We start from the raw sequence: 12,245 nt of genomic DNA on the forward strand, positions 1-12,245 counted from the left end.
CGCTCAGGACTCCACTATCCTGCTCCCTTTCCCGGCTCTTCCGCCGGGCTCTTGGCTTCCCGCTGGGATTCGGGCTGGATGCCGCTCGCCGCCGGCGCTGCCGGGGCAGCCAAGGCATGGTTGCTCCCTCTGAACTGACCCTTTCCCATGGCAGTCGTGTGGGACACCATGCTCTGTGGCACCCAACCGGTGGTTTTCGGTAGCGCCCTCCCCACCGCGGGGCTGCGTAGGTGCCGCCGGCCACGGGACGTGTGCCAGGGCTCCCCAAGTCACCCCGAGGCGCCGACAGCCAGATCCAGGGCAGCAAACAGGGGGGCACACGGGTGTCTGGTTCCCTTTGGCACCGCTGTGGTCTCGGTCTCAGGCTCCTTTCCCTCTTGTTCACCTCTTGGTGAAGCTGAGCAAGTTGCTGCGCGATGCCCCGTGTCTCTGCCGCGATGCCCCGTGTCCCTGCCGTGTCGCAACGCCCCGTGTCTCCGCCATGACACCCCATGTCCCTGCCGTGTCGCAACACCCCGTGTCTCTGCCATGACACCCCATGTCCCTGCCATGTCGCAACACCCCGTGTCTCTGCCATGACACCCCATGTCCCTGCCGTGTCGCGACGCCCCGTGTCTCTGCCATGACACCCCATGTCCCTGCCATGTCGCAACACCCCGTGTCTCTGCCATGACACCCCATGTCCCTGCCATGTCGCAACACCCCGTGTCTCTGCCATGACACCCCATGTCCCTGCCATGTCGCAACACCCCGTGTCTCTGCCATGACACCCCATGTCCCTGCCGTGTCGCAATGCCCCGTGTCTCTGCCATGACACCCCATGTCCCTGCCATGTCGCAACACCCCGTGTCTCTGCCATGACACCCAATGTCCCTGCCGTGTCGCAACGCCCCGTGTCTCTGCCATGACACCCCATGTCCCTGCCGTGTCGCGACGCCCCGTGTCTCCGCCATGACACCCCATGTCCCTGCCGTGTCGCGACGCCCCGTGTCTCCGCCATGACACCCCATGTCCCTGCCGTGTTGCAACGCCCCGTGTCTCTGCCATGACACCCCATGTCCCTGCTGTGTCGCGACGCCCCGTGGCTCCACCACACCACCCCGTGTCTCCACTGCACCGCCCCGTGTCCCTGCCGTGTCGTGACACCCCCTGTCTCCACCACAATGCCCTGTGTCTCTGCCACGCCACCCCGTGTCCCTGCCGTGTCGTGACACCCCGTCTCCGCCACAATGCCCCGTGTCCCCGCCACGCCGCCCCGTGTCTCTGCCATGACGCCCCATGTCCCTGCCGCACTGCCCTGTGTCTCTGCCATGACGCCCCATGTCCCTGCCGTGCCGTCCCGTGTCTCCACCATGCTGCCCTGTGTCCCTGCCGCGATGCCCCATGTACCCGCCGCGCCACCCCGTGTCTCCGCCGCGCTGCCCCATGTGTCTGCCACAACACCCTATGTCTCCGCCGCGATGCACCGTGTCCCCATCCCGCCATCCCATGTCTCCACCATGATGCCCAGTGTCGCTGCTGCAATGCCCCATGTCCCCGCCGCGCTGCCCCATGTCTCTGCTGTGACACCCCATGTCTCCACCGCACTGCCCTGTCACCACCATGCTGCCCTGTGTCCCTGCCGCGATGCCCCATGTACCCGCCACGCCACCCCGTGTCTCCGCCGCGCCGCCCCGTGTCTCCACCATGATGCCCTGTGTCCCTGCTGCGATGCCCCATGTACCCACCACACTGCCCCGTATATCTGCCCTGACGCCCCATGTCTCTGCCACAACACCCTGTGTCCCCACCACGCCGCCCCGTGTCTCTGCCACAACACCCTGTGTCTCCGCCGCGCCGCCCCATGTCTCCACCATGATGCCCTGTGTCCCTGCTGCAATGCCCCATGTACCTGCCGCACTGCCCCATGTCTCCACCATGATGCCCCGTGTCCCTGCCGCGATGCCCCATATACCCGCCACGCTGCCCCGTGTCTCTGCCACGACATCCCGTGTCTCTGCCACAATACCCTGTGTCCCCACCGCGCCGCCCCGTGTCCCGCCACGCCACCCCCTGTCCCCACTGCGCTGCCCCGTGTCTCCACCATGATGCCCCGTGTCCCTGCCGCGCTGCCCCATGTACACACCGCACAGCTCCGTGTCTCCGCCGCGCTGCCCCGTGTCCCTGCTGTGATGCCCCATGTACCCGCCGCGCCGCTCCGTGTCTCCGCCACGGCACCCGGTGTCCCCGCCACCCCGTGTCTCCGCCAGTGCCATCCCCACCGCAGCTTTTGGGTGTGGTTGGGGAGGGGCCGGGCTCGTGCCCCACACTGAGCGTTAGCAGGCGGTGCTGGGCGCTGCCCCAGCGCTTCCCCGCACTCATCAGGATGCTAATTACTGACCCGCTAACGAGGGAACGCCCTGTGCATCCTGAACTCCCCGGCGGGTGAATGGGCTCCAGTAGGATAACCAAGATTAAACCACTGGTGTGAACTGGGAGCGTGGGCCGGCAGCCTCATGGCAGCTCTGCAGCGCCAGGCTGGTGCCTGGGAGGAGAGTGACCCAGCAGCTGCCCGCTGCCAAACCGGCCACCCTCCCCTCCACCACAGACCCCCAGAGTCACCAGGCTGGAGAAGCCCTTTGGGATCACCCAGTCCAACCGTCCCCGTCCTGTGCTGACCCCATCCCTGAGCACCTCATCCCCCCTCTGTTCAACACCCCCAGGGGGTGACTCAGCCCCTCCCTGGGCAGCCTGTGCCACAGCCCCACAACTCTGCCAGGGAAGAACTTTGCCCTCCCAGCTGAGCTGACCCTGCCCTGGGGCAGCTTGAGCCCATTGCCCCTTGTCCCAGCTCCTGGCCCCTGGCTGCAGAGACCATCGCCCACCTCTCTGCACCCTCCTGGCAGGGCAGGGGAGGTGGGGAGAAGGTCTCCCCTCAGCCTCCTCTTCTCCAGGCTGAGCACCCCCAGCTCCCTCAGCTGCTCCTCACAGGATTTGCCCTCCAGCCCCTTCCCCAGCCTGGTTGCCCTTCTCTGCACTCGCTCCAGGACCCCAATGTCCTTCTGGTGCTGAGGAGCCCAGAACTGGACCCAGCACTGGAGGTGCAGCCTCCCCAGTGCCCAGTCCAGGGGCACAATCCCCTCCCTAGAGAAGGCTGTGGGGGGACCTCACTGCAGCCTCCCCGTCCCTGAAGGGACCCCAGGAACAGGAGGGGAATGGGCTTGTTAAAGGGCAGAGACTGGCAGGACAAGGGCCTGGAGTGAAGCTGGAGGAGGGAAGGGGGAGAGGAGAGACTGGGGGGAAGTTCTGTGCAGAGAGAGTGGTGAGGGGCTGGAAGGGGCTGCCCAGAGAGGGGGTGGGTGCCCCGTCCCTGGGGGTGTCCAAGGCCAGGTTGGCTGGGGCCCTGGGCAACCTTGTGTAGCTCCAGGCCTGGAGGTTGGTGTCCCTGCCTGTGGCAGGGGGTTGGAGCTCTGGGACCCTTGGGGTCCCTCCCAGCCCAGACCAGTCTGGGATTCCATGATTCTACCCCAGGGGTGAGGGTCGCGCTCCGTCGCCGCGCTTGGAACGGCCTCGCTCACAGACCCTCCCCCCTTCAGGCTCTGGATCAAATCCCCTTGGATTTGATGGGGGATGAGGAGCAGTGTGGCTTTTAGTCCTGGCCTTAGGGTTAGGCTGGACTTGGCAGCCCTGATCCCTCCTCCCCTCTTTTCCTCACCAGCTCTGCCAGCGCGGCGCATCCCGGTCCGCACCTCCGCGGTGACCCAGGGGCAGAGAACAAGGGGGGAGCCCCACTCTGTGCCAGAAAGGGGTAGGATTGGTTATGGGATGTCGTGTGTGGCACCAGCCAGGGCTTTTTTTGGGGGGTCACATCCTGTTTTAGGGGTCTGTTGCCTCTCCCAGCCCGTTGTTGCGGCCACACCGGGTGTTTTGGGGTGGGGGGGACGCGGTGTGCTGAGGGGGACTCTTGATGCCGCCCCTGTGCCGGAACCCGCGGTTACCGGGTGGGTTTCTGTGCATGGGGGATAAGCTGTGCCTCTGGGAGCGAGTTGGGGGACACCAGGGACCCCCCAGTGCCCCCAGGGAGCAGGTGCTGGTGTGGGGAAAGCAAAGCTCTTCCCACAGATCCCATTTCCTGTTCCCCTTTCTCCCAGTGAGGAGCTGGAGGGGGATAGCCCAACTGGGGGCATCCCGACTGGGAGCATCCCACCCGGGGGGAGCTGGGAGGAACTGGAGGAGCCGGGAGGAACTGGGGAGAACCGGAGGAGCTGGGGAGAGCTGGGGGAGACAATAAGCTGGGGGAGTCAGGATGAGCTGGGGGGAGCCAGGAGGAGCTGGGGGAGCCAGGATGAACTGGGGGAGCTGGGAGGAGCTGGGATGAACTGGGGGAGCCAGGAGGAGCTGGGGGGAGCCGGGATGAGCTGGGGGAGCCAGGAGGAGCTGGGGGAGCCGGGATGAGCTGGGGGAGCTGGGGGGAGCCAGGGGGAGCTGGGGGGAGCCAGGGTGAGCTGGGGGAGGTGGGATGAACTGGGAGGAGCTGGGGGAGCCGGGATGAACTGGGGGAGCTGGGATGAGCTGGGGGAACTGAGATGAGCTGGGGGAACTGGGATGAGCTGGGGAGAGCCAGGATGAGCTGGGGGAGCCAGGATGAGCTGGGGGAGCCAGGATGAACTGGGGGAGCCGGGATGAACTGGGGGAGCCGGGATGAGCTGGGGGAACTGGGATGAGCTGGGGAGAGCCAGGATGAGCTGGGGGAGCCAGGATGAGCTGGGGGAGCCAGGATGAACTGGGGGAGCCGGGGTGAGCTGGGGGGAGCCGGGAGGAGCTGGGGGAGCCGGGATGAGCTGGGGGAGCTGGGATGAGCTGGGGAGAGCCTGTAGGAGCTGGGGGAGCCAGGAGGAGCTGGGGGAGCCGGGATGAGCTGGGGGGAGCCAGGGGGAGCTGGGGGGAGCCAGGGTGAGCTGGGGGAGGTGGGATGAGCTGGGGGAAGCCGGGAGGAGCTGGGGGAGCTGGGATGAACTGGGGGAGCCAGGAGGAGCTGGGGGAGCCAGGATGAACTGGGGGAGCTGGGGGAGCTGGGATGAGCTGGGGGAACTGGAATGAGCTGGGGAGAGCCAGGATGAGCTGGGGGAGCCAGGATGAACTGGGGGAGCCAGGATGAACTGGGGGAGCCGGGGTGAGCTGGGGGGAGCCGGGAGGAGCTGGGGGAGCCGGGATGAGCTGGGGGAGCCGGGATGAGCTGGGGAGAGCCAGGATGAGCTGGGGGGAGCCAGGAGGAGCTGAGGGGAGCCAGGAGGAGCTGGGGGGAGCCGGGATGAGCTGGGAGAGCCGGGAGGAACTGGGAAGAACTGGGATTGGGGGAGCTGGGACGAGCCTGGGGGAGCTGGGTACCATCCCAGATCCCCATGGCAGCACGTTGAGCCGGCAGCTCCGCGCCGCCGGCCCCTTCAGTCGCTCTGAGCAGGTCGGAGGCTTCTCGGGGGGGGGGGGAAAGACCCCCCCAGACCCCCGGACAGGAAGGGATCCTCCCGGGGGCTGCGCTTGGCTCTCTGCTGCCAGCGTTGGCTGGAGCTCTTCACCCAGAGAGGCTTCTGGAGGCAGCAGAGATCTGCGGGAGCTGGGATGAGCTGGGGGGGGAGCTGGGATGAGCTGGGGGGGGAGCTGGGATGAGCTGGGGGAAGCTGGGATGAGCTGGGGGGAAGCTGGGATGAGCTGGTGGGGGAGCTGGGATGAACTGGGGGAAGCTGGGATGAGCTGGGGGGAAGCTGGGATGAGGTGGGGGGGGAGCTGGGATGAACTGGGGGAAGCTGGGATGAGCTGGGGGGAGCTGGGGGAGCCAGGGTGAACTGGGGGAGCTGGGGGGAAATGGGATGAGCTGGGGGAGCCAGGATGAACTGGGGGAGCTGGGGGGAAATGGGATGAGCTGGGGGAGCCAGGATGAACTGGGGGAGCTGGGGGGAAATGGGATGAGCTGGGGGAGCCAGGATGAGCTGGGGGGGCTGGGGGAGCCAGGATGAGCTGGGGGGAGCCAGGATGAACTGGGATAGCTGGGGGAAGTCAGGATAAACTGGGGGAGCCAGAATAAGCTGGAGGAGCCGGGATGAACTGGGGGAGCTGGGATGAGCTGGGGGAGTCGGGAGGAGCTGGGGGAGCCAGGAGGAGCTGGAGGGAACTAGGATGAACTGGGGGAGCCGGGAAGGAGCAGGGGGGAGCTGGGAGAAACTGGAGGAGCCAGGAAGAGCTGGGGGGAGCTGGGAGGAACTGGGGAGAACCGGGATGAGCAGGGGGAAGCCAGGTAGAGCTTGGGGGAGCTGGGATGAGCTGGGGGGAGCCGGGATGAGCTGGGGGAGTTGGGATGAACTGGGGGAAGCTGGGATGAGCTGGGGGGAGCCAGGATGAGCTGGGGGGAGCTCGGATGAGCTGGGGGGAGCCGGGATGAGCTTGGGGGAGCTGGGGGGAGCCGGGATGAGCTGGGGGAGTTGGGATGAACTGGGGGAGCCAGGATGAGCTGGGGGGAACCAGGGTGAGCTGGGATGAGCTGGGGGGAGCCGGGATGAGCTGGGGGAAGCCGGGATGAGCTGGGGGGAGCCGGGATGAGCTGGGGGAAGCCGGGATGAGCTGGGGGGAGCCAGGATGAGCTGGGGGGAGCTGGAATGAGCTGGGGGGAGCCGGGATGAGCTGGGGGGAGCCAGGATGAGCTGGGGGGAGCTGGAATGAGCTGGGGGGAGCCAGGATGAGCTGGGGGGAGCCGGGATGAGCTGGGGGGAGCCGGGATGAGCTGGGAGGAGCCGGGATGAGCTGGAGGGAGCTGGGCTGTCCTTGGGGGGCCCAGTCCCTCCATGGCTGAGCAGACACGGACACGGATGTCTGTCAGTCAGCATAGAAAGAGCCTTTGTGCTCCGCTGCAGCGGGGGCCAGGCAGCTGGCCAGCAGCTGGGTCTCCCCCTCCACATCCCTCTCCTCAGCCCCCCCTGCAGCCCCCTCCTCAGCCCTCTCCTCACCCCCCTCTGCAGCGTCCTGCTGACAGTTATTAACTGGCTCTTTCCTACCGACTGGGGGGGTATCAGGATTAATTACGGAGCCGGGAGCCCCTGCAGAGCAGTTTCCTGGGGGCTCAGGTTCTCCCAGGTCACTGGGACCCGTCTGGAGTTAATTAATGAGGCTTTGGTAACGAATTTCCTTTGCAGTTAAGTGGTGATGGGCTCCTGGTTCAGATGGGGAAGTGAGAGATCACTGTCAGGGCGCCGGTTCCTCGTTGAGAGGCAGTAAATCTTCCAGTGCCCTGGATGGGATGGGGATGGGGATGGGATGGGATTGGGATGGGGATGAGGATGGGGATGGGGATTGGGATCAGGATGGGGATGAGGATGGGGATGGGATGGGGATGAGGATGGGGATGGGGATTGGGATCAGGATGGGGATGAGGATGAGGATGGGATGGGGATGGAGATGAGGATGGGGATGGGGATTGGGATGGGGATGGGGATAGGGATAGGGATTGGGATGGGGATGAGGATGGGGATGAGGATAAGGGTGGGGATGGGGATGAGGATAGGGATGGGGATGGGGATGAGAATGAGAATGAGGATGGGGATGGGGATGGGGATGAGAATGAGAATGAAGATGGGGATGAGGATGGGATGGGGATGGGGATTGGGATGGGGATGGGGATAGGGATTGGGATGGGGATGAGGATGAGGATGGGATGGGCATGAGGATGGAAATGAGAATGAGAATGAGGATGGGATGGAGATGGGGATGAGAATGAGGATGGGGATGAGGATGAGAATGAGGATGGGATGGGGATGAGGATGGGATGGGGATGAGGATGGGATGGGGATGAGAATGAGAATGAGAATGAGAATGAGAATGAGAATGAGAATGAGAATGAGAATGAGGATGAGGATGGGGATGGGGATGGGGATGGGGATGAGAATGAGGGTGGGGATGAGGATGGGGATGGGGGGGGTTGTGCCTGTGAGGCTCCAGGGGTGGGATTTTGGGAGCATCTGAGAACACCCGAGGTGCTCGTAACAACTCTCACTCCTCTTCCCCTCTGATCTCCTTGTCTGCTGCGTGATCCGAAGGGAAACGCTTCCCTCTGGCTTCAGCCCCGGCCCTGCACACGCAGGGAGGATCAGCTCCTGCTCAGAGCTGGGTGGGGGGACAGTGCCAGCCCCCTCCCCAATCCTGCCCCCCTTCCTCCTTCCGCTGCCGGCCCATTCCAGGCTCCTTTACACGGGCGCGCTGGGCACCGCGGCGGCCGGAGCATCGGCAACGGGCAGCCAGAGCTGCTCCCATGGAGGAGCAACGGGGCTCCCACAGCTCCGTTCCCTTTAAGCCTGATTTAACGAGGAAACCCACTAATTAAACCTTTTCCCAAGGGAGGGAAGGGATTCCTGCCCATCGGAGCCGGCCGCCGTGTGCCGGAGGAGCGCGCCACGGTTCAGCCGCGTGTCCCTCGCGGTGCGTGGGTGGAGCTGTGGGTTTGGGGCTCCCAGCTCGAGTTCCCTTGGCTGAACTCCAGCACCCAGCCCGGGCTCCCTGTGTTTCCTGACCTCTCCATCCCGGTGGTTTAGGGTTTCCCTGTGCTCCGGCGCTCCTGCCGCGGCCTCCGCGTCTCGGTCCCGTCCTGGGAGACCTGGAGCTGGCTCAGAGTCAGAACATCAGCTCCATCCCCAGCCTGGGCTTTGATGGCTCCCGGTGCCGAGCGCCGTGCGGGGTCTGAGTTGGAGCCACAGCGCTGGGTTTCCCCAGCTCAGCCACTGCCTGGGATCCCTGGAATCATAGAGTCATAGAATCCCAGACTGGGATGGGTTGGGAGGGACCCCAGGGTCCCAAAGCTCCAACCCCCTGCCACAGGCAGGGACACCAACCTCCAGGCCTGGAGCTACACAAGGTTGCCCAGGGCCCCAGCCAACCTGGCCTTGGACACCCCCAGGGACGGGGCACCCACCCCCTCTCTGGGCAGCCCCTTCCAGCCCCTCACCACTCTCTCTGCACAGAACTTCCCCCCAGTCTCTCCTCTCCCCCTTCCCTCCTCCAGCTTCACTCCAGCCCCTTGTCCTGCCAGTCTCTGCCCTTTAACAAGCTCATTCCCCTCCTGTTCCTCTGCTCCCTTCAGGGACGGGAAGGCTGCGGTGAGGTCCCATCATCCTCCTCCTCCCTGGGCTGCAGGGAATCCCTGTTCCATCCTCATCATCCTCCTTGTGCTAAGGGGAATCCCTGCTCCATCCTCCTCCCTGGGCTGAAGGGAATCTCTGCTCCATCCTCCTCCTCCACTCTGGGCTGAGGGGAATCCCTGCTCCATCCTCCTCCTCCTCTCTAGGCTGAGGGGAATCGCTGCTCTATCCTTCTCCTCCTCCATCCTCCTCCTCCATCCTCTTCCTCCTCCTCCCTGTGCTGCAGGGAATCCCTGCTCCATCCTCCTCCCTGGACTGCAGGGAATGGGGACACTCAGGACGGGCAGCGCTTGGCTCCTCTCCCCATCCCAGCACCCTCCATCCCACTTCACAAAGCCCCCAGCCTCAGGCCCATCCCGGCTGCCCCCTCATCCCCACACTGGGATGCTCCATCCAGGATGGAGGAGCATCAGGTACCAGGGATGGGGACACCAGGGATGAGCAGGACTCAGCCCCTCTCCCCATCCCAGCACTCCCCATCCCAGTACCCTTCATCCTGCCCCACAAAGCCCCCAGCCTCAGGACCATCCTGGCTGCCCCCTCATCCCTGTGCTGGGATGGAGGAGCATCAGGTACCAGGGATGGGAACACCTGGGATGGGGACACCAGGGATGAGCAGGACTCAGCCCCTCTCCCCATCCCAGCACTCCCCATCCCAGCAGCCTTCTTCCTACCCCAGAAACCCCCTGGCCTCAGGACCATCCTGGCTGCCCCCTTATCCCTGTGCTGGGATGGAGGAGCATCAGGTACCAGGGATGGGGACACCAGGGATGAGCAGGACTCAGCCCCTCTCCCCATCCCAGCACTCCCCATCCCAGCAGCCTTCTTCCTACCCCAGAAACCCCCTGGCCTCAGGACCATCCTGGCTGCCCCCTTATCCCTGTGCTGGGATGGAGGAGCATCAGGTACCAGGGATGGGGACACCAGGGATGAGCAGGACTCAGCCCCTCTCCCCATCCCAGCACTCCCCATCCCAGTACCCTTCATCCTACCCCACAAACCCCCTGGCCTCAGGACCATCCCAGCTGGCCCCTCATCCCCACACTCGGATGCTCCAGCCAGGATGGAGGAGCACCAGGTACCAGGGATGGGGACACCTGGGATGGGGACACCGGGGATGGGCACACCAGGGATTGGGCAGCACTCAGCCCCTCTCCCCATCCCAGCACCCTCCATCCTGCCCCCCAAACCCCCCAGCCTCAGGCCCATCCCAGCTGCGTGCAGCGAGGGGGGGGGTCGAGCCGGGGCCTCCCTGGGGAGCGGCACTTTAAGAGAGGCAGGTGCAGAACGAGCTCCAGTTTATGGGACCCCATAAAACCTCATCTGAGCTCAACGCTTCACAGAGCCTGTAATAACTCCGGGGCTGGAGCCTTTGAAAGCCGCCCCGTAAAGCCAGCGCCGGCCTTTAATTGCCGGGCTTTAATTGCCTCGTCAAGCCGGCCGCTAACGAAACTATTAAAGGGGGTTTTGTGCGGCGCCCCGATGGGTTTAACCCTTGGGGGACCCCGGGTCCAGCTGCCTAATGAGCGTTTCCCTCCTCCTTTCTTCCCTGCCCCTGATCCATCACCGGGCCTCGACCTCTCGGCGCGGCTCAGGTGCGGCGCGGGGCAGCAGCCGGCGCGGCGAGGAGGCGGCCGGCGCTTCGGGGCACCCGGGGGGGTTCGGTTGGGGATGGTGGGGCTGCGTCTCATCCCATTCCAGCACCGGGATCTCTGTCCCGAGGCCAGTCGAGGAGCCACGGTGCTGGGAAAGAGCTGGGCTGATTGACAGCCCCCTCCCCAAATCCCTGCAGCCCTGAGCCCCCGCCGCGGCCCGGGGCGGCGATCTGGGGGTGTAATTGGCAGCTGGGGGGTGGGGAGTGTGAGGTAAGCACAGCTGCACCCCTGTGCCGCGCAGCCCCGAGCGCCGGCGCCGGGGGGAAGGTGCCCCCCAGCTTGGTGAGGGGGCAGCAGGGGGCTGCTCGCCCCTCTGAGGGGGGAGGCTTTGTCCAGACGGATTCCATGGGTCGGGATACAGCCCGGCCTGAAACAGCCACAGTGGCTCCACAGGGTTTTCCCTTCCCTTTCCCTTCCCTTTCCCCTTCCCATTCCCCTTCCCCTCCCCTTCCTTTCCCCTTCCCTTTTCCCTTCCCCTTCCCCTTCTTCTTCCCCTTTCCCTTCCCCTTCCCCTTTCCCTTCTCCTCCTTCTCCTTCTCCTTCTCCTTCTCCTTCTCCTTCTCCTTCTCCTTCTCCTTCTCCTTCTCCTTCTCCTTCTCCTTCTCCTTCTCCTTCTCCTTCTCCTTCTCCTTCTCCTTCTCCTTCTCCTTCTCCCTCTCCTTCCCCTTTCCCTTCTCCTTCCCCTTTCCCTTCTCCTTCCCCTTTCCCTTCCCTTCCCTTCCCTTCCCTTCCCTTCCCTTCCCTTCCCTTCCCTTCCCTTCCCTTCCCTTCCCTTCCCTTCCCTTCCCTTCCCTTCCCTTCCCTTCCCTTCCCTTCCCTTCCCTTCCCTTCCCTTCCCTGCCCTTCCCTGCCCTTCCCTTCCCTTCCCTTTCCCCTTCCCATTCCCTTTCTCTTCCCTTTCTATTCTTTTCCCTTTCCCATTCCCTTCCCCATCCCCTTCCCTTCACTTTCCTTTCTCCTTCCCCTTTCCCTTTCCATTCCCTTCCCTTTCCATTCCTTTCCCATTCCCCTTCCCCTCCCCTTTCTTCTCCCTTCCCTTTCCCTTTCTATTCCTTTTCCATTCCCTTTCCCTTCCCCATCCCCATCCCCTTCCCTTAACTTCCCCTTCCTTCCTCTTCCCCTTCCCCCCCATCCTGCATCCAGCCCAGGGCTCTGCTCCCCCCAGCAGCGCCAGGGAGCGGGATGGGGGTGTCCATGGTCCGGGTGGGTTTCGGCGACGCGCTGTCCTCCCACTCCTCTTCCCTCCGGTCCCCCTTGTATTGTCAGTGTGAGTTCAAAACCCCCCAGAGGGGGAAACATCCCTGAACTGAACCCAAAGGGGAGATGGGGGCTGGCTGGGGAGTGGGGTGCTCCCTAAAAACCCCCAAACCCTTTGAAATGGGGGTACCCCTGGGGTAACTGGCCCGCGGATCGGACGGGGCTGCGGATACGC

General features: G+C 64.7%; 1 protein-coding gene across 4 annotated transcripts in view; it reads left to right on the plus strand.

Annotated features, from left to right (window-relative positions):
- HSF1 (heat shock transcription factor 1) overlaps positions 1–12,245 on the plus strand; it is a 51,751-nt gene that overhangs the window by 21,171 nt on the left and 18,335 nt on the right. The gene's annotated exons all lie outside the window — the stretch shown is intronic.

The sequence above is a fragment of the Gallinula chloropus genome (genome assembly GCF_964237585.1).
Source record: "Gallinula chloropus genome assembly, chromosome: 2".
NCBI lineage: Eukaryota > Metazoa > Chordata > Aves > Gruiformes > Rallidae > Gallinula > Gallinula chloropus.